Raw genomic sequence first — 20,373 nt, forward strand, 5'->3', positions numbered from 1 at the left:
CAAGTATTTGCTTACCTGCCTTTGTAAGTTGCAAGCCATCTCTAGCAAGGAGTTCATCACATGAGTAATTCACTCCATGGTCTAGAAATCCAAATCTTTGCTGACGGCAACATCGACGTAGTCAGTTGTTCACCCGTAGAGTCCTGTTCCATCTCCTTACTCCGTGGCCATCCACTGGCAGGATGGACGACAAGACCACCTGTGCTCCTAGTTCCTTCATTTCCCTGCCGAGGTCTTCAAAGTCTCTGCAGATAGTTGCAAGGTCCTTTTGGGCAGTGTCATTTGTCCCAACTTGTATCAGTAGGAATGGGTAGTGGTCTGAAAGACTGAAGAGTCTTGATCAGACACATCTTTGATTTGCGCACCTGGAAGACAGCACAACTCTTGCGAGATTATGTCAGGTCTGCACATTCTCTTCCCCGAGCTCCAATCTCTGGTGTGGCGATGTCCTCCGAGCCACCAGACCAAGCTAAACCCAGCAATGTGCCCGCCCGCGGCGAGTCCTCCCAGAACGCAGCGGGAACATGCAAATTATTTTCCTTGAGCGCCAATCTCCGGTCTGTTAATGAAATGATTCCCATATTACACTATACCATACAGTACGCATGGATATTGGTATTAGATGCCTGGACAGCTAACAGAGAGAAAGCGAGCGGTGGACTAAAGTTCTTCTCCACAATACTACGTGGTAGCCTGCAGGGTGGGGGAAGTCAATGCAGAGAATAGCAGGTTAAGACTATACTTTCAGGGATCATTTCTAAAGTGTTTAACTTGGGAAACTGCATCCTAAAGTGTGCCAACCTACCAACCACGAGGAGGAGCTGTAGTGATCTCCTCTGAGCGTGAAGTGAGCTCTCAGTTCTGCTTCGTTGCAGGTGCTGATTGCTGTTGATGACCGTTCTCCTTCTCTGTTACAGGGAAGGTGGAGGAGGAGATCACAAGCTGAGTGGTTGTTGCTGTTTTTGAAATCTTTGGTAATATCAGAAAGTAGTGAATCATTCAGCATCCTTGCTGGATGAATGGAAGATTTGGGAGCAGCTACCTTCATTCAATCAACCTTCAGTATCCTAAAATGTAATTCATCTGAACCTTTAGAGTTTAATTCATTGAAGTTAGCTGAAGCCCCATTTACTTACACGGAACGGCTGTCGGGCAAACGATGCCCGATGCTCCTCCTCTTATGTACTCGCTCCCATGCTGCTGCACAGGAGTGAGTAACGTTGGCTCGCAGCGGGCGGCTGGAGGGGATTTCACTCCTCGCTCTTCCCCGACCCTCTCCATTCACTCAACACAGCGGCCGTTCAGGCCTGCTCCTCTTCTATTAGGTCTGTTTCTTATAAAAAGGTTGCATCCTTCAAGCCTTGTATTCCAATCGTGTATCATCCCACCACGTTTCTGTGATGCCTATGACATCATATTTCTCTTCCTGTCTTAGGGGCTCCAATTCGCCTTGTTGGTTTCCTATGCTCTGTGCATTTGTATTGAAGCATTTTAGTTTGTGACAGGTGTCTCTTGCTCCTCTACTTTCCTTCTGAATTTTTTTTGTCTTTGATCTTTCTTTCCCCTTCTAATAGCAAGGTTCTCAGATGTATTAATTAGTCGTATATTTTTGCCTAGCCTTTCCCTTCCCTTCCCATATTGTTCTAGCTTAAAGCTCTCCTGATGAGTGTAGCAAGGCACCTGTCAAGTATTTGCTTACCTGCCTTTGTAAGTTGCAAGCCATCTCTAGCAAGGAGTTCATCATATGAGTAATTCACTCCATGGTCTAGAAATCCAAATCTTTGCTGACGGCAACATCGACGTAGTCAGTTGTTCACCCGTAGAGTCCTGTTCCATCTCCTTACTCCGTGGCCATCCACTGGCAGGATGGACGACAAGACCACCTGTGCTCCTAGTTCCTTCATTTCCCTGCCGAGGTCTTCAAAGTCTCTGCAGATAGTTGCAAGGTCCTTTTGGGCAGTGTCATTTGTCCCAACTTGTATCAGTAGGAATGGGTAGTGGTCTGAAAGACTGAAGAGTCTTGATCAGACACATCTTTGATTTGCGCACCTGGAAGACAGCACAACTCTTGCGAGATTATGTCAGGTCTGCACATTCTCTTCCCCGAGCTCCAATCTCTGGTGTGGCGATGTCCTCCGAGCCACCAGACCAAGCTAAACCCAGCAATGTGCCCGCCCGCGGCGAGTCCTCCCAGAACGCACCGGGAACATGCAAATTATTTTCCTTGAGCGCCAATCTCCGGTCTGTTAATGAAATGATTCCCATATTACACTATACCATACAGTACGCATGGATATTGGTATTAGATGCCTGGACAGCTAACAGAGAGAAAGCGAGCGGTGGACTAAAGTTCTTCTCCACAATACTACGTGGTAGCCTGCAGGGTGGGGGAAGTCAATGCAGAGAATAGCAGGTTAAGACTATACTTTCAGGGATCATTTCTAAAGTGTTTAGCTTGGGAAACTGCATCCTAAAGTGTGCCAACCTACCAACCACGAGGAGGAGCTGTAGTGATCTCCTCTGAGCGTGAAGTGAGCTCTCAGTTCTGCTTCGTTGCAGGTGCTGATTGCTGTTGATGACCGTTCTCCTTCTCTGTTACAGGGAAGGTGGAGGAGGAGATCACAAGCTGAGTGGTTGTTGCTGTTTTTGAAATCTTTGGTAATATCAGAAAGTAGTGAATCATTCAGCATCCTTGCAGGATGAATGGAAGATTTGGGAGCAGCTACCTTCATTCAATCAACCTTCAGTATCCTAAAATGTAATTCATCTGAACCTTTAGAGTTTAATTCATTGAAGTTAGCTGAAGCCCCATTTACTTACACGGAACGGCTGTCGGGCAAACGATGCCCGATGCTCCTCCTCTTATGTACTCGCTCCCATGCTGCTGCACAGGAGTGAGTAACGTTGGCTCGCAGCGGGCGGCTGGAGGGGATTTCACTCCTCGCTCTTCCCCGACCCTCTCCATTCACTCAACACAGCGGCCGTTCAGGCCTGCTCCTCTTCTATTAGGTCTGTTTCTTATAAAAAGGTTGCATCCTTCAAGCCTTGTATTCCAATCGTGTATCATCCCACCACGTTTCTGTGATGCCTATGACATCATATTTCTCTTCCTGTCTTAGGGGCTCCAATTCGCCTTGTTGGTTTCCTATGCTCTGTGCATTTGTATTGAAGCATTTTAGTTTGTGACAGGTGTCTCTTGCTCCTCTACTTTCCTTCTGAATTTTTTTTGTCTTTGATCTTTCTTTCCCCTTCTAATAGCAAGGTTCTCAGATGTATTAATTAGTCGTATATTTTTGCCTAGCCTTTCCCTTCCCTTCCCATATTGTTCTAGCTTAAAGCTCTCCTGATGAGTGTAGCAAGGCACCTGTCAAGTATTTGCTTACCTGCCTTTGTAAGTTGCAAGCCATCTCTAGCAAGGAGTTCATCACATGAGTAATTCACTCCATGGTCTAGAAATCCAAATCTTTGCTGACGGCAACATCGACGTAGTCAGTTGTTCACCCGTAGAGTCCTGTTCCATCTCCTTACTCCGTGGCCATCCACTGGCAGGATGGACGACAAGACCACCTGTGCTCCTAGTTCCTTCATTTCCCTGCCGAGGTCTTCAAAGTCTCTGCAGATAGTTGCAAGGTCCTTTTGGGCAGTGTCATTTGTCCCAACTTGTATCAGTAGGAATGGGTAGTGGTCTGAAAGACTGAAGAGTCTTGATCAAACACATCTTTGATTTGCGCACCTGGAAGACAGCACAACTCTTGCGAGATTGTCAGGTCTGCACATTCTCTTCCCCGAGCTCCAATCTCTGGTGTGGCGATGTCCTCCGAGCCACCAGACCAAGCTAAACCCAGCAATGTGCCCGCCCGCGGCGAGTCTTCCCAGAACGCACCGGGAACATGCAAATTATTTTCCTTGAGCGCCAATCTCCGGTCTGTTAATGAAATGATTCCCATATTACACTATACCATACAGTACGCATGGATATTGGTATTAGATGCCTGGACAGCTAACAGAGAGAAAGCGAGCGGTGGACTAAAGTTCTTCTCCACAATACTACGTGGTAGCCTGCAGGGTGGGGGAAGTCAATGCAGAGAATAGCAGGTTAAGACTATACTTTCAGGGATCATTTCTAAAGTGTTTAACTTGGGAAACTGCATCCTAAAGTGTGCCAACCTACCAACCATGAGGAGGAGCTGTAGTGATCTCCTCTGAGCGTGAAGTGAGCTCCTCTGAGCATGAAGTGAGCTCTCAGTTCTGCTTCGTTGCAGGTGCTGATTGCTGTTGATGACCGTTTTCCTTCTCTGTTACAGGGAAGGTGGAGGAGGAGATCACAAGCTGAGTGGTTGTTGCTGTTTTTGAAATCTTTGGTAATATCAGAAAGTAGTGAATCATTCAGCATCCTTGCAGGATGAATGGAAGATTTGGGAGCAGCTACCTTCATTCAATCAACCTTCAGTATCCTAAAATGTAATTCATCTGAACCTTTAGAGTTTAATTCATTGAAGTTAGCTGAAGCCCCATTTACTTACACGGAACGGCTGTCGGGCAAACGATGCCCGATGCTCCTCCTCTTATGTACTCGCTCCCATGCTGCTGCACAGGAGTGAGTAACGTTGGCTCGCAGCGGGCGGCTGGAGGGGATTTCACTCCTCGCTCTTCCCCGACCCTCTCCATTCACTCAACACAGCGGCCGTTCAGGCCTGCTCCTCTTCTATTAGGTCTGTTTCTTATAAAAAGGTTGCATCCTTCAAGCCTTGTATTCCAATCGTGTATCATCCCACCACGTTTCTGTGATGCCTATGACATCATATTTCTCTTCCTGTCTTAGGGGCTCCAATTCGCCTTGTTGGTTTCCTATGCTCTGTGCATTTGTATTGAAGCATTTTAGTTTGTGACAGGTGTCTCTTGCTCCTCTACTTTCCTTCTGAATTTTTTTTGTCTTTGATCTTTCTTTCCCCTTCTAATAGCAAGGTTCTCAGATGTATTAATTAGTCGTATATTTTTGCCTAGCCTTTCCCTTCCCTTCCCATATTGTTCTAGCTTAAAGCTCTCCTGATGAGTGTAGCAAGGCACCTGTCAAGTATTTGCTTACCTGCCTTTGTAAGTTGCAAGCCATCTCTAGCAAGGAGTTCATCATATGAGTAATTCACTCCATGGTCTAGAAATCCAAATCTTTGCTGACGGCAACATCGACGTAGTCAGTTGTTCACCCGTAGAGTCCTGTTCCATCTCCTTACTCCGTGGCCATCCACTGGCAGGATGGACGACAAGACCACCTGTGCTCCTAGTTCCTTCATTTCCCTGCCGAGGTCTTCAAAGTCTCTGCAGATAGTTGCAAGGTCCTTTTGGGCAGTGTCATTTGTCCCAACTTGTATCAGTAGGAATGGGTAGTGGTCTGAAAGACTGAAGAGTCTTGATCAGACACATCTTTGATTTGCGCACCTGGAAGACAGCACAACTCTTGCGAGATTATGTCAGGTCTGCACATTCTCTTCCCCGAGCTCCAATCTCTGGTGTGACGATGTCCTCCGAGCCACCAGACCAAGCTAAACCCAGCAATGTGCCCGCCCGCGGCGAGTCTTCCCAGAACGCACCGGGAACATGCAAATTATTTTCCTTGAGCGCCAATCTCCGGTCTGTTAATGAAATGATTCCCATATTACACTATACCATACAGTACGCATGGATATTGGTATTAGATGCCTGGACAGCTAACAGAGAGAAAGCGAGCGGTGGACTAAAGTTCTTCTCCACAATACTACGTGGTAGCCTGCAGGGTGGGGGAAGTCAATGCAGAGAATAGCAGGTTAAGACTATACTTTCAGGGATCATTTCTAAAGTGTTTAACTTGGGAAACTGCATCCTAAAGTGTGCCAACCTACCAACCACGAGGAGGAGCTGTAGTGATCTCCTCTGAGCGTGAAGTGAGCTCTCAGTTCTGCTTCGTTGCAGGTGCTGATTGCTGTTGATGACCGTTCTCCTTCTCTGTTACAGGGAAGGTGGAGGAGGAGATCACAAGCTGAGTGGTTGTTGCTGTTTTTGAAATCTTTAGTAATATCAGAAAGTAGTGAATCATTCAGCATCCTTGCAGGATGAATGGAAGATTTGGGAGCAGCTACCTTCATTCAATCAACCTTCAGTATCCTAAAATGTAATTCATCTGAACCTTTAGAGTTTAATTCATTGAAGTTAGCTGAAGCCCCATTTACTTACACGGAACGGCTGTCGGGCAAACGATGCCCGATGCTCCTCCTCTTATGTACTCGCTCCCATGCTGCTGCACAGGAGTGAGTAACGTTGGCTCGCAGCGGGCGGCTGGAGGGGATTTCACTCCTCGCTCTTCCCCGACCCTCTCCATTCACTCAACACAGCGGCCGTTCAGGCCTGCTCCTCTTCTATTAGGTCTGTTTCTTATAAAAAGGTTGCATCCTTCAAGCCTTGTATTCCAATCGTGTATCATCCCACCACGTTTCTGTGATGCCTATGACATCATATTTCTCTTCCTGTCTTAGGGGCTCCAATTCGCCTTGTTGGTTTCCTATGCTCTGTGCATTTGTATTGAAGCATTTTAGTTTGTGACAGGTGTCTCTTGCTCCTCTACTTTCCTTCTGAATTTTTTTTGTCTTTGATCTTTCTTTCCCCTTCTAATAGCAAGGTTCTCAGATGTATTAATTAGTCGTATATTTTTGCCTAGCCTTTCCCTTCCCTTCCCATATTGTTCTAGCTTAAAGCTCTCCTGATGAGTGTAGCAAGGCACCTGTCAAGTATTTGCTTACCTGCCTTTGTAAGTTGCAAGCCATCTCTAGCAAGGAGTTCATCATATGAGTAATTCACTCCATGGTCTAGAAATCCAAATCTTTGCTGACGGCAACATCGACGTAGTCAGTTGTTCACCCGTAGAGTCCTGTTCCATCTCCTTACTCCGTGGCCATCCACTGGCAGGATGGACGACAAGACCACCTGTGCTCCTAGTTCCTTCATTTCCCTGCCGAGGTCTTCAAAGTCTCTGCAGATAGTTGCAAGGTCCTTTTGGGCAGTGTCATTTGTCCCAACTTGTATCAGTAGGAATGGGTAGTGGTCTGAAAGACTGAAGAGTCTTGATCAGACACATCTTTGATTTGCGCACCTGGAAGACAGCACAACTCTTGCGAGATTATGTCAGGTCTGCACATTCTCTTCCCCGAGCTCCAATCTCTGGTGTGGCGATGTCCTCCGAGCCACCAGACCAAGCTAAACCCAGCAATGTGCCCGCCCGCGGCGAGTCTTCCCAGAACGCACCGGGAACATGCAAATTATTTTCCTTGAGCGCCACTCTCCGGTCTGTTAATGAAATGATTCCCATATTACACTATACCATACAGTACGCATGGATATTGGTATTAGATGCCTGGACAGCTAACAGAGAGAAAGCGAGCGGTGGACTAAAGTTCTTCTCCACAATACTACGTGGTAGCCTGCAGGGTGGGGGAAGTCAATGCAGAGAATAGCAGGTTAAGACTATACATTCAGGGATCATTTCTAAAGTGTTTAACTTGGGAAACTGCATCCTAAAGTGTGCCAACCTACCAACCACGAGGAGGAGCTGTAGTGATCTCCTCTGAGCGTGAAGTGAGCTCTCAGTTCTGCTTCGTTGCAGGTGCTGATTGCTGTTGATGACCGTTTTCCTTCTCTGTTACAGGGAAGGTGGAGGAGGAGATCACAAGCTGAGTGGTTGTTGCTGTTTTTGAAATCTTTGGTAATATCAGAAAGTAGTGAATCATTCAGCATCCTTGCAGGATGAATGGAAGATTTGGGAGCAGCTACCTTCATTCAATCAACCTTCAGTATCCTAAAATGTAATTCATCTGAACCTTTAGAGTTTAATTCATTGAAGTTAGCTGAAGCCCCATTTACTTACACGGAACGGCTGTCGGGCAAACGATGCCCGATGCTCCTCCTCTTATGTACTCGCTCCCATGCTGCTGCACAGGAGTGAGTAACGTTGGCTCGCAGCGGGCGGCTGGAGGGGATTTCACTCCTCGCTCTTCCCCGACCCTCTCCATTCACTCAACACAGCGGCCGTTCAGGCCTGCTCCTCTTCTATTAGGTCTGTTTCTTATAAAAAGGTTGCATCCTTCAAGCCTTGTATTCCAATCGTGTATCATCCCACCACGTTTCTGTGATGCCTATGACATCATATTTCTCTTCCTGTCTTAGGGGCTCCAATTCGCCTTGTTGGTTTCCTATGCTCTGTGCATTTGTATTGAAGCATTTTAGTTTGTGACAGGTGTCTCTTGCTCCTCTACTTTCCTTCTGAATTTTTTTTGTCTTTGATCTTTCTTTCCCCTTCTAATAGCAAGGTTCTCAGATGTATTAATTAGTCGTATATTTTTGCCTAGCCTTTCCCTTCCCTTCCCATATTGTTCTAGCTTAAAGCTCTCCTGATGAGTGTAGCAAGGCACCTGTCAAGTATTTGCTTACCTGCCTTTGTAAGTTGCAAGCCATCTCTAGCAAGGAGTTCATCATATGAGTAATTCACTCCATGGTCTAGAAATCCAAATCTTTGCTGACGGCAACATCGACGTAGTCAGTTGTTCACCCGTAGAGTCCTGTTCCATCTCCTTACTCCGTGGCCATCCACTGGCAGGATGGACGACAAGACCACCTGTGCTCCTAGTTCCTTCATTTCCCTGCCGAGGTCTTCAAAGTCTCTGCAGATAGTTGCAAGGTCCTTTTGGGCAGTGTCATTTGTCCCAACTTGTATCAGTAGGAATGGGTAGTGGTCTGAAAGACTGAAGAGTCTTGATCAGACACATCTTTGATTTGCGCACCTGGAAGACAGCACAACTCTTGCGAGATTATGTCAGGTCTGCACATTCTCTTCCCCGAGCTCCAATCTCTGGTGTGGCGATGTCCTCCGAGCCACCAGACCAAGCTAAACCCAGCAATGTGCCCGCCCGCGGCGAGTCTTCCCAGAACGCACCGGGAACATGCAAATTATTTTCCTTGAGCGCCAATCTCCGGTCTGTTAATGAAATGATTCCCATATTACACTATACCATACAGTACGCATGGATATTGGTATTAGATGCCTGGACAGCTAACAGAGAGAAAGCGAGCGGTGGACTAAAGTTCTTCTCCACAATACTACGTGGTAGCCTGCAGGGTGGGGGAAGTCAATGCAGAGAATAGCAGGTTAAGACTATACTTTCAGGGATCATTTCTAAAGTGTTTAACTTGGGAAACTGCATCCTAAAGTGTGCCAACCTACCAACCACGAGGAGGAGCTGTAGTAATCTCCTCTGAGCGTGAAGTGAGCTCTCAGTTCTGCTTCGTTGCAGGTGCTGATTGCTGTTGATGACCGTTTTCCTGCTCTGTTACAGGGAAGGTGGAGGAGGAGATCACAAGCTGAGTGGTTGTTGCTGTTTTTGAAATCTTTGGTAATATCAGAAAGTAGTGAATCATTCAGCATCCTTGCAGGATGAATGGAAGATTTGGGAGCAGCTACCTTCATTCAATCAACCTTCAGTATCCTAAAATGTAATTCATCTGAACCTTTAGAGTTTAATTCATTGAAGTTAGCTGAAGCCCCATTTACTTACACGGAACGGCTGTCGGGCAAACGATGCCCGATGCTCCTCCTCTTATGTACTCGCTCCCATGCTGCTGCACAGGAGTGAGTAACGTTGGCTCGCAGCGGGCGGCTGGAGGGGATTTCACTCCTCGCTCTTCCCCGACCCTCTCCATTCACTCAACACAGCGGCCGTTCAGGCCTGCTCCTCTTCTATTAGGTCTGTTTCTTATAAAAAGGTTGCATCCTTCAAGCCTTGTATTCCAATCGTGTATCATCCCACCACGTTTCTGTGATGCCTATGACATCATATTTCTCTTCCTGTCTTAGGGGCTCCAATTCGCCTTGTTGGTTTCCTATGCTCTGTGCATTTGTATTGAAGCATTTTAGTTTGTGACAGGTGTCTCTTGCTCCTCTACTTTCCTTCTGAATTTTTTTTGTCTTTGATCTTTCTTTCCCCTTCTAATAGCAAGGTTCTCAGATGTATTAATTAGTCGTATATTTTTGCCTAGCCTTTCCCTTCCCTTCCCATATTGTTCTAGCTTAAAGCTCTCCTGATGAGTGTAGCAAGGCACCTGTCAAGTATTTGCTTACCTGCCTTTGTAAGTTGCAAGCCATCTCTAGCAAGGAGTTCATCATATGAGTAATTCACTCCATGGTCTAGAAATCCAAATCTTTGCTGACGGCAACATCGACGTAGTCAGTTGTTCACCCGTAGAGTCCTGTTCCATCTCCTTACTCCGTGGCCATCCACTGGCAGGATGGACGACAAGACCACCTGTGCTCCTAGTTCCTTCATTTCCCTGCCGAGGTCTTCAAAGTCTCTGCAGATAGTTGCAAGGTCCTTTTGGGCAGTGTCATTTGTCCCAACTTGTATCAGTAGGAATGGGTAGTGGTCTGAAAGACTGAAGAGTCTTGATCAGACACATCTTTGATTTGCGCACCTGGAAGACAGCACAACTTTTGCGAGATTATGTCAGGTCTGCACATTCTCTTCCCCGAGCTCCAATCTCTGGTGTGGCGATGTCCTCCGAGCCACCAGACCAAGCTAAACCCAGCAATGTGCCCGCCCGCGGCGAGTCTTCCCAGAACGCACCGGGAACATGCAAATTATTTTCCTTGAGCGCCAATCTCCGGTCTGTTAATGAAATGATTCCCATATTACACTATACCATACAGTACGCATGGATATTGGTATTAGATGCCTGGACAGCTAACAGAGAGAAAGCGAGCGGTGGACTAAAGTTCTTCTCCACAATACTACGTGGTAGCCTGCAGGGTGGGGGAAGTCAATGCAGAGAATAGCAGGTTAAGACTATACTTTCAGGGATCATTTCTAAAGTGTTTAACTTGGGAAACTGCATCCTAAAGTGTGCCAACCTACCAACCACGAGGAGGAGCTGTAGTGATCTCCTCTGAGCGTGAAGTGAGCTCTCAGTTCTGCTTCGTTGCAGGTGCTGATTGCTGTTGATGACCGTTCTCCTTCTCTGTTACAGGGAAGGTGGAGGAGGAGATCACAAGCTGAGTGGTTGTTGCTGTTTTTGAAATCTTTGGTAATATCAGAAAGTAGTGAATCATTCAGCATCCTTGCAGGATGAATGGAAGATTTGGGAGCAGCTACCTTCATTCAATCAACCTTCAGTATCCTAAAATGTAATTCATCTGAACCTTTAGAGTTTAATTCATTGAAGTTAGCTGAAGCCCCATTTACTTACACGGAACGGCTGTCGGGCAAACGATGCCCGATGCTCCTCCTCTTATGTACTCGCTCCCATGCTGCTGCACAGGAGTGAGTAACGTTGGCTCGCAGCGGGCGGCTGGAGGGGATTTCACTCCTCGCTCTTCCCCGACCCTCTCCATTCACTCAACACAGCGGCCGTTCAGGCCTGCTCCTCTTCTATTAGGTCTGTTTCTTATAAAAAGGTTGCATCCTTCAAGCCTTGTATTCCAATCGTTTATCATCCCACCACGTTTCTGTGATGCCTATGACATCATATTTCTCTTCCTGTCTTAGGGGCTCCAATTCGCCTTGTTGGTTTCCTATGCTCTGTGCATTTGTATTGAAGCATTTTAGTTTGTGACAGGTGTCTCTTGCTCCTCTACTTTCCTTCTGAATTTTTTTTGTCTTTGATCTTTCTTTCCCCTTCTAATAGCAAGGTTCTCAGATGTATTAATTAGTCGTATATTTTTGCCTAGCCTTTCCCTTCCCTTCCCATATTGTTCTAGCTTAAAGCTCTCCTGATGAGTGTAGCAAGGCACCTGTCAAGTATTTGCTTACCTGCCTTTGTAAGTTGCAAGCCATCTCTAGCAAGGAGTTCATCATATGAGTAATTCACTCCATGGTCTAGAAATCCAAATCTTTGCTGACGGCAACATCGACGTAGTCAGTTGTTCACCCGTAGAGTCCTGTTCCATCTCCTTACTCCGTGGCCATCCACTGGCAGGATGGACGACAAGACCACCTGTGCTCCTAGTTCCTTCATTTCCCTGCCGAGGTCTTCAAAGTCTCTGCAGATAGTTGCAAGGTCCTTTTGGGCAGTGTCATTTGTCCCAACTTGTATCAGTAGGAATGGGTAGTGGTCTGAAAGACTGAAGAGTCTTGATCAGACACATCTTTGATTTGCGCACCTGGAAGACAGCACAACTCTTGCGAGATTATGTCAGGTCTGCACATTCTCTTCCCCGAGCTCCAATCTCTGGTGTGGCGATGTCCTCCGAGCCACCAGACCAAGCTAAACCCAGCAATGTGCCCGCCCGCGGCGAGTCCTCCCAGAACGCACCGGGAACATGCAAATTATTTTCCTTGAGCGCCAATCTCCGGTCTGTTAATGAAATGATTCCCATATTACACTATACCATACAGTACGCATGGATATTGGTATTAGATGCCTGGACAGCTAACAGAGAGAAAGCGAGCGGTGGACTAAAGTTCTTCTCCACAATACTACGTGGTAGCCTGCAGGGTGGGGGAAGTCAATGCAGAGAATAGCAGGTTAAGACTATACTTTCAGGGATCATTTCTAAAGTGTTTAACTTGGGAAACTGCATCCTAAAGTGTGCCAACCTACCAACCACGAGGAGGAGCTGTAGTGATCTCCTCTGAGCGTGAAGTGAGCTCTCAGTTCTGCTTCGTTGCAGGTGCTGATTGCTGTTGATGACCGTTCTCCTTCTCTGTTACAGGGAAGGTGGAGGAGGAGATCACAAGCTGAGTGGTTGTTGCTGTTTTTGAAATCTTTGGTAATATCAGAAAGTAGTGAATCATTCAGCATCCTTGCAGGATGAATGGAAGATTTGGGAGCAGCTACCTTCATTCAATCAACCTTCAGTATCCTAAAATGTAATTCATCTGAACCTTTAGAGTTTAATTCATTGAAGTTAGCTGAAGCCCCATTTACTTACACGGAACGGCTGTCGGGCAAACGATGCCCGATGCTCCTCCTCTTATGTACTCGCTCCCATGCTGCTGCACAGGAGTGAGTAACGTTGGCTCGCAGCGGGCGGCTGGAGGGGATTTCACTCCTCGCTCTTCCCCGACCCTCTCCATTCACTCAACACAGCGGCCGTTCAGGCCTGCTCCTCTTCTATTAGGTCTGTTTCTTATAAAAAGGTTGCATCCTTCAAGCCTTGTATTCCAATCGTGTATCATCCCACCACGTTTCTGTGATGCCTATGACATCATATTTCTCTTCCTGTCTTAGGGGCTCCAATTCGCCTTGTTGGTTTCCTATGCTCTGTGCATTTGTATTGAAGCATTTTAGTTTGTGACAGGTGTCTCTTGCTCCTCTACTTTCCTTCTGAATTTTTTTTGTCTTTGATCTTTCTTTCCCCTTCTAATAGCAAGGTTCTCAGATGTATTAATTAGTCGTATATTTTTGCCTAGCCTTTCCCTTCCCTTCCCATATTGTTCTAGCTTAAAGCTCTCCTGATGAGTGTAGCAAGGCACCTGTCAAGTATTTGCTTACCTGCCTTTGTAAGTTGCAAGCCATCTCTAGCAAGGAGTTCATCATATGAGTAATTCACTCCATGGTCTAGAAATCCAAATCTTTGCTGACGGCAACATCGACGTAGTCAGTTGTTCACCCGTAGAGTCCTGTTCCATCTCCTTACTCCGTGGCCATCCACTGGCAGGATGGACGACAAGACCACCTGTGCTCCTAGTTCCTTCATTTCCCTGCCGAGGTCTTCAAAGTCTCTGCAGATAGTTGCAAGGTCCTTTTGGGCAGTGTCATTTGTCCCAACTTGTATCAGTAGGAATGGGTAGTGGTCTGAAAGACTGAAGAGTCTTGATCAGACACATCTTTGATTTGCGCACCTGGAAGACAGCACAACTCTTGCGAGATTATGTCAGGTCTGCACATTCTCTTCCCCGAGCTCCAATCTCTGGTGTGGCGATGTCCTCCGAGCCACCAGACCAAGCTAAACCCAGCAATGTGCCCGCCCGCGGCGAGTCTTCCCAGAACGCACCGGGAACATGCAAATTATTTTCCTTGAGCGCCAATCTCCGGTCTGTTAATGAAATGATTCCCATATTACACTATACCATACAGTACGCATGGATATTGGTATTAGATGCCTGGACAGCTAACAGAGAGAAAGCGAGCGGTGGACTAAAGTTCTTCTCCACAATACTACGTGGTAGCCTGCAGGGTGGGGGAAGTCAATGCAGAGAATAGCAGGTTAAGACTATACTTTCAGGGATCATTTCTAAAGTGTTTAACTTGGGAAACTGCATCCTAAAGTGTGCCAACCTACCAACCACGAGGAGGAGCTGTAGTGATCTCCTCTGAGCGTGAAGTGAGCTCTCAGTTCTGCTTCGTTGCAGGTGCTGATTGCTGTTGATGACCGTTCTCCTTCTCTGTTACAGGGAAGGTGGAGGAGGAGATCACAAGCTGAGTGGTTGTTGCTGTTTTTGAAATCTTTGGTAATATCAGAAAGTAGTGAATCATTCAGCATCCTTGCAGGATGAATGGAAGATTTGGGAGCAGCTACCTTCATTCAATCAACCTTCAGTATCCTAAAATGTAATTCATCTGAACCTTTAGAGTTTAATTCATTGAAGTTAGCTGAAGCCCCATTTACTTACACGGAACGGCTGTCGGGCAAACGATGCCCGATGCTCCTCCTCTTATGTACTCGCTCCCATGCTGCTGCACAGGAGTGAGTAACGTTGGCTCGCAGCGGGCGGCTGGAGGGGATTTCACTCCTCGCTCTTCCCCGACCCTCTCCATTCACTCAACACAGCGGCCGTTCAGGCCTGCTCCTCTTCTATTAGGTCTGTTTCTTATAAAAAGGTTGCATCCTTCAAGCCTTGTATTCCAATCGTGTATCATCCCACCACGTTTCTGTGATGCCTATGACATCATATTTCTCTTCCTGTCTTAGGGGCTCCAATTCGCCTTGTTGGTTTCCTATGCTCTGTGCATTTGTATTGAAGCATTTTAGTTTGTGACAGGTGTCTCTTGCTCCTCTACTTTCCTTCTGAATTTTTTTTGTCTTTGATCTTTCTTTCCCCTTCTAATAGCAAGGTTCTCAGATGTATTAATTAGTCGTATATTTTTGCCTAGCCTTTCCCTTCCCTTCCCATATTGTTCTAGCTTAAAGCTCTCCTGATGAGTGTAGCAAGGCACCTGTCAAGTATTTGCTTACCTGCCTTTGTAAGTTGCAAGCCATCTCTAGCAAGGAGTTCATCATATGAGTAATTCACTCCATGGTCTAGAAATCCAAATCTTTGCTGACGGCAACATCGACGTAGTCAGTTGTTCACCCGTAGAGTCCTGTTCCATCTCCTTACTCCGTGGCCATCCACTGGCAGGATGGACGACAAGACCACCTGTGCTCCTAGTTCCTTCATTTCCCTGCCGAGGTCTTCAAAGTCTCTGCAGATAGTTGCAAGGTCCTTTTGGGCAGTGTCATTTGTCCCAACTTGTATCAGTAGGAATGGGTAGTGGTCTGAAAGACTGAAGAGTCTTGATCAGACACATCTTTGATTTGCGCACCTGGAAGACAGCACAACTCTTGCGAGATTATGTCAGGTCTGCACATTCTCTTCCCCGAGCTCCAATCTCTGGTGTGGCGATGTCCTCCGAGCCACCAGACCAAGCTAAACCCAGCAATGTGCCCGCCCGCGGCGAGTCCTCCCAGAACGCACCGGGAACATGCAAATTATTTTCCTTGAGCGCCAATCTCCGGTCTGTTAATGAAATGATTCCCATATTACACTATACCATACAGTACGCATGGATATTGGTATTAGATGCCTGGACAGCTAACAGAGAGAAAGCGAGCGGTGGACTAAAGTTCTTCTCCACAATACTACGTGGTAGCCTGCAGGGTGGGGGAAGTCAATGCAGAGAATAGCAGGTTAAGACTATACTTTCAGGGATCATTTCTAAAGTGTTTAACTTGGGAAACTGCATCCTAAAGTGTGCCAACCTACCAACCACGAGGAGGAGCTGTAGTGATCTCCTCTGAGCGTGAAGTGAGCTCTCAGTTCTGCTTCGTTGCAGGTGCTGATTGCTGTTGATGACCGTTCTCCTTCTCTGTTACAGGGAAGGTGGAGGAGGAGATCACAAGCTGAGTGGTTGTTGCTGTTTTTGAAATCTTTGGTAATATCAGAAAGTAGTGAATCATTCAGCATCCTTGCAGGATGAATGGAAGATTTGGGAGCAGCTACCTTCATTCAATCAACCTTCAGTATCCTAAAATGTAATTCATCTGAACCTTTAGAGTTTAATTCATTGAAGTTAGCTGAAGCCCCATTTACTTACACGGAACGGCTGTCGGGCAAACGATGCCCGATGCTCCTCCTCTTATGTACTCGCTCCCATGCTGCTGCACAGGAGTGAGTAACGTTGGCTCGCAGCGGGCGGCTGGAGGGGATTTCACTCCTCGCTCTTCCCCGACCCTCTCCATTCACTCAACACAGCGGCCGTTCAGGCCTGCTCCTCTTCTATTAGGTCTGTTTCTTATAAAAAGGTTGCATCCTTCAAGCCTTGTATTCCAATCGTGTATCATCCCACCACGTTTCTGTGATGCCTATGACATCATATTTCTCTTCCTGTCTTAGGGGCTCCAATTCGCCTTGTTGGTTTCCTATGCTCTGTGCATTTGTATTGACGCATTTTAGTTTGTGACAGGTGTCTCTTGCTCCTCTACTTTCCTTCTGAATTTTTTTTGTCTTTGATCTTTCTTTCCCCTTCTAATAGCAAGGTTCTCAGATGTATTAATTAGTCGTATATTTTTGCCTAGCCTTTCCCTTCCCTTCCCATATTGTTCTAGCTTAAAGCTCTCCTGATGAGTGTAGCAAGGCACCTGTCAAGTATTTGCTTACCTGCCTTTGTAAGTTGCAAGCCATCTCTAGCAAGGAGTTCATCATATGAGTAATTCACTCCATGGTCTAGAAATCCAAATCTTTGCTGACGGCAACATCGACGTAGTCAGTTGTTCACCCGTAGAGTCCTGTTCCATCTCCTTACTCCGTGGCCATCCACTGGCAGGATGGACGACAAGACCACCTGTGCTCCTAGTTCCTTCATTTCCCTGCCGAGGTCTTCAAAGTCTCTGCAGATAGTTGCAAGGTCCTTTTGGGCAGTGTCATTTGTCCCAACTTGTATCAGTAGGAATGGGTAGTGGTCTGAAAGACTGAAGAGTCTTGATCAGACACATCTTTGATTTGCGCACCTGGAAGACAGCACAACTCTTGCGAGATTATGTCAGGTCTGCACATTCTCTTCCCCGAGCTCCAATCTCTGGTGTGGCGATGTCCTCCGAGCCACCAGACCAAGCTAAACCCAGCAATGTGCCCGCCCGCGGCGAGTCTTCCCAGAACGCACCGGGAACATGCAAATTATTTTCCTTGAGCGCCAATCTCCGGTCTGTTAATGAAATGATTCCCATATTACACTATACCATACAGTACGCATGGATATTGGTATTAGATGCCTGGACAGCTAACAGAGAGAAAGCGAGCGGTGGACTAAAGTTCTTCTCCACAATACTACGTGGTAGCCTGCAGGGTGGGGGAAGTCAATGCAGAGAATAGCAGGTTAAGACTATACTTTCAGGGATCATTTCTAAAGTGTTTAACTTGGGAAACTGCATCCTAAAGTGTGCCAACCTACCAACCACGAGGAGGAGCTGTAGTGATCTCCTCTGAGCGTGAAGTGAGCTCTCAGTTCTGCTTCGTTGCAGGTGCTGATTGCTGTTGATGACCGTTCTCCTTCTCTGTTACAGGGAAGGTGGAGGAGGAGATCACAAGCTGAGTGGTTGTTGCTGTTTTTGAAATCTTTGGTAATATCAGAAAGTAGTGAATCATTCAGCATCCTTGCAGGATGAATGGAAGATTTGGGAGCAGCTACCTTCATTCAATCAACCTTCAGTATCCTAAAATGTAATTCATCTGAACCTTTAGAGTTTAATTCATTGAAGTTAGCTGAAGCCCCATTTACTTACACGGAACGGCTGTCGGGCAAACGATGCCCGATGCTCCTCCTCTTATGTACTCGCTCCCATGCTGCTGCACAGGAGTGAGTAACGTTGGCTCGCAGCGGGCGGCTGGAGGGGATTTCACTCCTCGCTCTTCCCCGACCCTCTCCATTCACTCAACACAGCGGCCGTTCAGGCCTGCTCCTCTTCTATTAGGTCTGTTTCTTATAAAAAGGTTGCATCCTTCAAGCCTTGTATTCCAATCGTGTATCATCCCACCACGTTTCTGTGATGCCTATGACATCATATTTCTCTTCCTGTCTTAGGGGCTCCAATTCGCCTTGTTGGTTTCCTATGCTCTGTGCATTTGTATTGAAGCATTTTAGTTTGTGACAGGTGTCTCTTGCTCCTCTACTTTCCTTCTGAATTTTTTTTGTCTTTGATCTTTCTTTCCCCTTCTAATAGCAAGGTTCTCAGATGTATTAATTAGTCGTATATTTTTGCCTAGCCTTTCCCTTCCCTTCCCATATTGTTCTAGCTTAAAGCTCTCCTGATGAGTGTAGCAAGGCACCTGTCAAGTATTTGCTTACCTGCCTTTGTAAGTTGCAAGCCATCTCTAGCAAGGAGTTCATCATATGAGTAATTCACTCCATGGTCTAGAAATCCAAATCTTTGCTGACGGCAACATCGACGTAGTCAGTTGTTCACCCGTAGAGTCCTGTTCCATCTCCTTACTCCGTGGCCATCCACTGGCAGGATGGACGACAAGACCACCTGTGCTCCTAGTTCCTTCATTTCCCTGCCGAGGTCTTCAAAGTCTCTGCAGATAGTTGCAAGGTCCTTTTGGGCAGTGTCATTTGTCCCAACTTGTATCAGTAGGAATGGGTAGTGGTCTGAAAGACTGAAGAGTCTTGATCAGACACATCTTTGATTTGCGCACCTGGAAGACAGCACAACTCTTGCGAGATTATGTCAGGTCTGCACATTCTCTTCCCCGAGCTCCAATCTCTGGTGTGGCGATGTCCTCCGAGCCACCAGACCAAGCTAAACCCAGCAATGTGCCCGCCCGCGGCGAGTCTTCCCAGAACGCACCGGGAACATGCAAATTATTTTCCTTGAGCGCCAATCTCCGGTCTGTTAATGAAATGATTCCCATATTACACTATACCATACAGTACGCATGGATATTGGTATTAGATGCCTGGACAGCTAACAGAGAGAAAGCGAGCGGTGGACTAAAGTTCTTCTCCACAATACTACGTGGTAGCCTGCAGGGTGGGGGAAGTCAATGCAGAGAATAGCAGGTTAAGACTATACTTTCAGGGATCATTTCTAAAGTGTTTAACTTGGGAAACTGCATCCTAAAGTGTGCCAACCTACCAACCACGAGGAGGAGCTGTAGTGATCTCCTCTGAGCGTGAAGTGAGCTCTCAGTTCTGCTTCGTTGCAGGTGCTGATTGCTGTTGATGACCGTTCTCCTTCTCTGTTACAGGGAAGGTGGAGGAGGAGATCACAAGCTGAGTGGTTGTTGCTGTTTTTGAAATCTTTGGTAATATCAGAAAGTAGTGAATCATTCAGCATCCTTGCAGGATGAATGGAAGATTTGGGAGCAGCTACCTTCATTCAATCAACCTTCAGTATCCTAAAATGTAATTCATCTGAACCTTTAGAGTTTAATTCATTGAAGTTAGCTGAAGCCCCATTTACTTACACGGAACGGCTGTCGGGCAAACGATGCCCGATGCTCCTCCTCTTATGTACTCGCTCCCATGCTGCTGCACAGGAGTGAGTAACGTTGGCTCGCAGCGGGCGGCTGGAGGGGATTTCACTCCTCGCTCTTCCCCGACCCTCTCCATTCACTCAACACAGCGGCCGTTCAGGCCTGCTCCTCTTCTATTAGGTCTGTTTCTTATAAAAAGGTTGCATCCTTCAAGCCTTGTATTCCAATCGTGTATCATCCCACCACGTTTCTGTGATGCCTATGACATCATATTTCTCTTCCTGTCTTAGGGGCTCCAATTCGCCTTGTTGGTTTCCTATGCTCTGTGCATTTGTATTGAAGCATTTTAGTTTGTGACAGGTGTCTCTTGCTCCTCTACTTTCCTTCTGAATTTTTTTTGTCTTTGATCTTTCTTTCCCCTTCTAATAGCAAGGTTCTCAGATGTATTAATTAGTCGTATATTTTTGCCTAGCCTTTCCCTTCCCTTCCCATATTGTTCTAGCTTAAAGCTCTCCTGATGAGTGTAGCAAGGCACCTGTCAAGTATTTGCTTACCTGCCTTTGTAAGTTGCAAGCCATCTCTAGCAAGGAGTTCATCATATGAGTAATTCACTCCATGGTCTAGAAATCCAAATCTTTGCTGACGGCAACATCGACGTAGTCAGTTGTTCACCCGTAGAGTCCTG

The 20,373-nt window shown here is 46.6% G+C and overlaps 11 non-coding genes and 1 pseudogene across 11 annotated transcripts; all 12 read left to right on the forward strand.

Moving 5' to 3' along the window:
- The first annotated feature begins 732 nt into the window (after positions 1-732).
- On the forward strand, positions 733-951 carry LOC136594867 (small nucleolar RNA U3). Its single transcript, XR_010788619.1, has one exon. It is a non-coding gene; the product is annotated as a small nucleolar RNA U3 (small nucleolar RNA).
- A 1,465-nt stretch (positions 952-2,416) lies between these two features.
- Positions 2,417-2,635, forward strand: LOC136593044 (small nucleolar RNA U3). The gene has a single exon (XR_010788161.1). It is a non-coding gene; the product is annotated as a small nucleolar RNA U3 (small nucleolar RNA).
- A 1,463-nt stretch (positions 2,636-4,098) lies between these two features.
- Positions 4,099-4,338, forward strand: LOC136593758 (small nucleolar RNA U3; annotated as a pseudogene).
- A 1,465-nt stretch (positions 4,339-5,803) lies between these two features.
- On the forward strand, positions 5,804-6,022 carry LOC136594878 (small nucleolar RNA U3). Its single transcript, XR_010788620.1, has one exon. It is a non-coding gene; the product is annotated as a small nucleolar RNA U3 (small nucleolar RNA).
- Positions 6,023-7,487: 1,465 nt separating this feature from the next.
- Positions 7,488-7,706, forward strand: LOC136593631 (small nucleolar RNA U3). The gene has a single exon (XR_010788275.1). It is a non-coding gene; the product is annotated as a small nucleolar RNA U3 (small nucleolar RNA).
- A 1,465-nt stretch (positions 7,707-9,171) lies between these two features.
- Positions 9,172-9,390, forward strand: LOC136593543 (small nucleolar RNA U3). Its single transcript, XR_010788266.1, has one exon. It is a non-coding gene; the product is annotated as a small nucleolar RNA U3 (small nucleolar RNA).
- A 1,465-nt stretch (positions 9,391-10,855) lies between these two features.
- On the forward strand, positions 10,856-11,074 carry LOC136594889 (small nucleolar RNA U3). Its single transcript, XR_010788624.1, has one exon. It is a non-coding gene; the product is annotated as a small nucleolar RNA U3 (small nucleolar RNA).
- A 1,465-nt stretch (positions 11,075-12,539) lies between these two features.
- On the forward strand, positions 12,540-12,758 carry LOC136594898 (small nucleolar RNA U3). The gene has a single exon (XR_010788634.1). It is a non-coding gene; the product is annotated as a small nucleolar RNA U3 (small nucleolar RNA).
- A 1,465-nt stretch (positions 12,759-14,223) lies between these two features.
- LOC136594908 (small nucleolar RNA U3) lies at positions 14,224-14,442 on the forward strand. Its single transcript, XR_010788639.1, has one exon. It is a non-coding gene; the product is annotated as a small nucleolar RNA U3 (small nucleolar RNA).
- A 1,465-nt stretch (positions 14,443-15,907) lies between these two features.
- LOC136594915 (small nucleolar RNA U3) lies at positions 15,908-16,126 on the forward strand. The gene has a single exon (XR_010788644.1). It is a non-coding gene; the product is annotated as a small nucleolar RNA U3 (small nucleolar RNA).
- A 1,465-nt stretch (positions 16,127-17,591) lies between these two features.
- On the forward strand, positions 17,592-17,810 carry LOC136594922 (small nucleolar RNA U3). The gene has a single exon (XR_010788645.1). It is a non-coding gene; the product is annotated as a small nucleolar RNA U3 (small nucleolar RNA).
- A 1,465-nt stretch (positions 17,811-19,275) lies between these two features.
- LOC136594933 (small nucleolar RNA U3) lies at positions 19,276-19,494 on the forward strand. Its single transcript, XR_010788646.1, has one exon. It is a non-coding gene; the product is annotated as a small nucleolar RNA U3 (small nucleolar RNA).
- The last annotated feature ends 879 nt before the right edge of the window (positions 19,495-20,373 follow it).

This window comes from Eleutherodactylus coqui, chromosome 1 (genome assembly GCF_035609145.1).
Source record: "Eleutherodactylus coqui strain aEleCoq1 chromosome 1, aEleCoq1.hap1, whole genome shotgun sequence".
Classification (NCBI taxonomy): domain Eukaryota; kingdom Metazoa; phylum Chordata; class Amphibia; order Anura; family Eleutherodactylidae; genus Eleutherodactylus; species Eleutherodactylus coqui.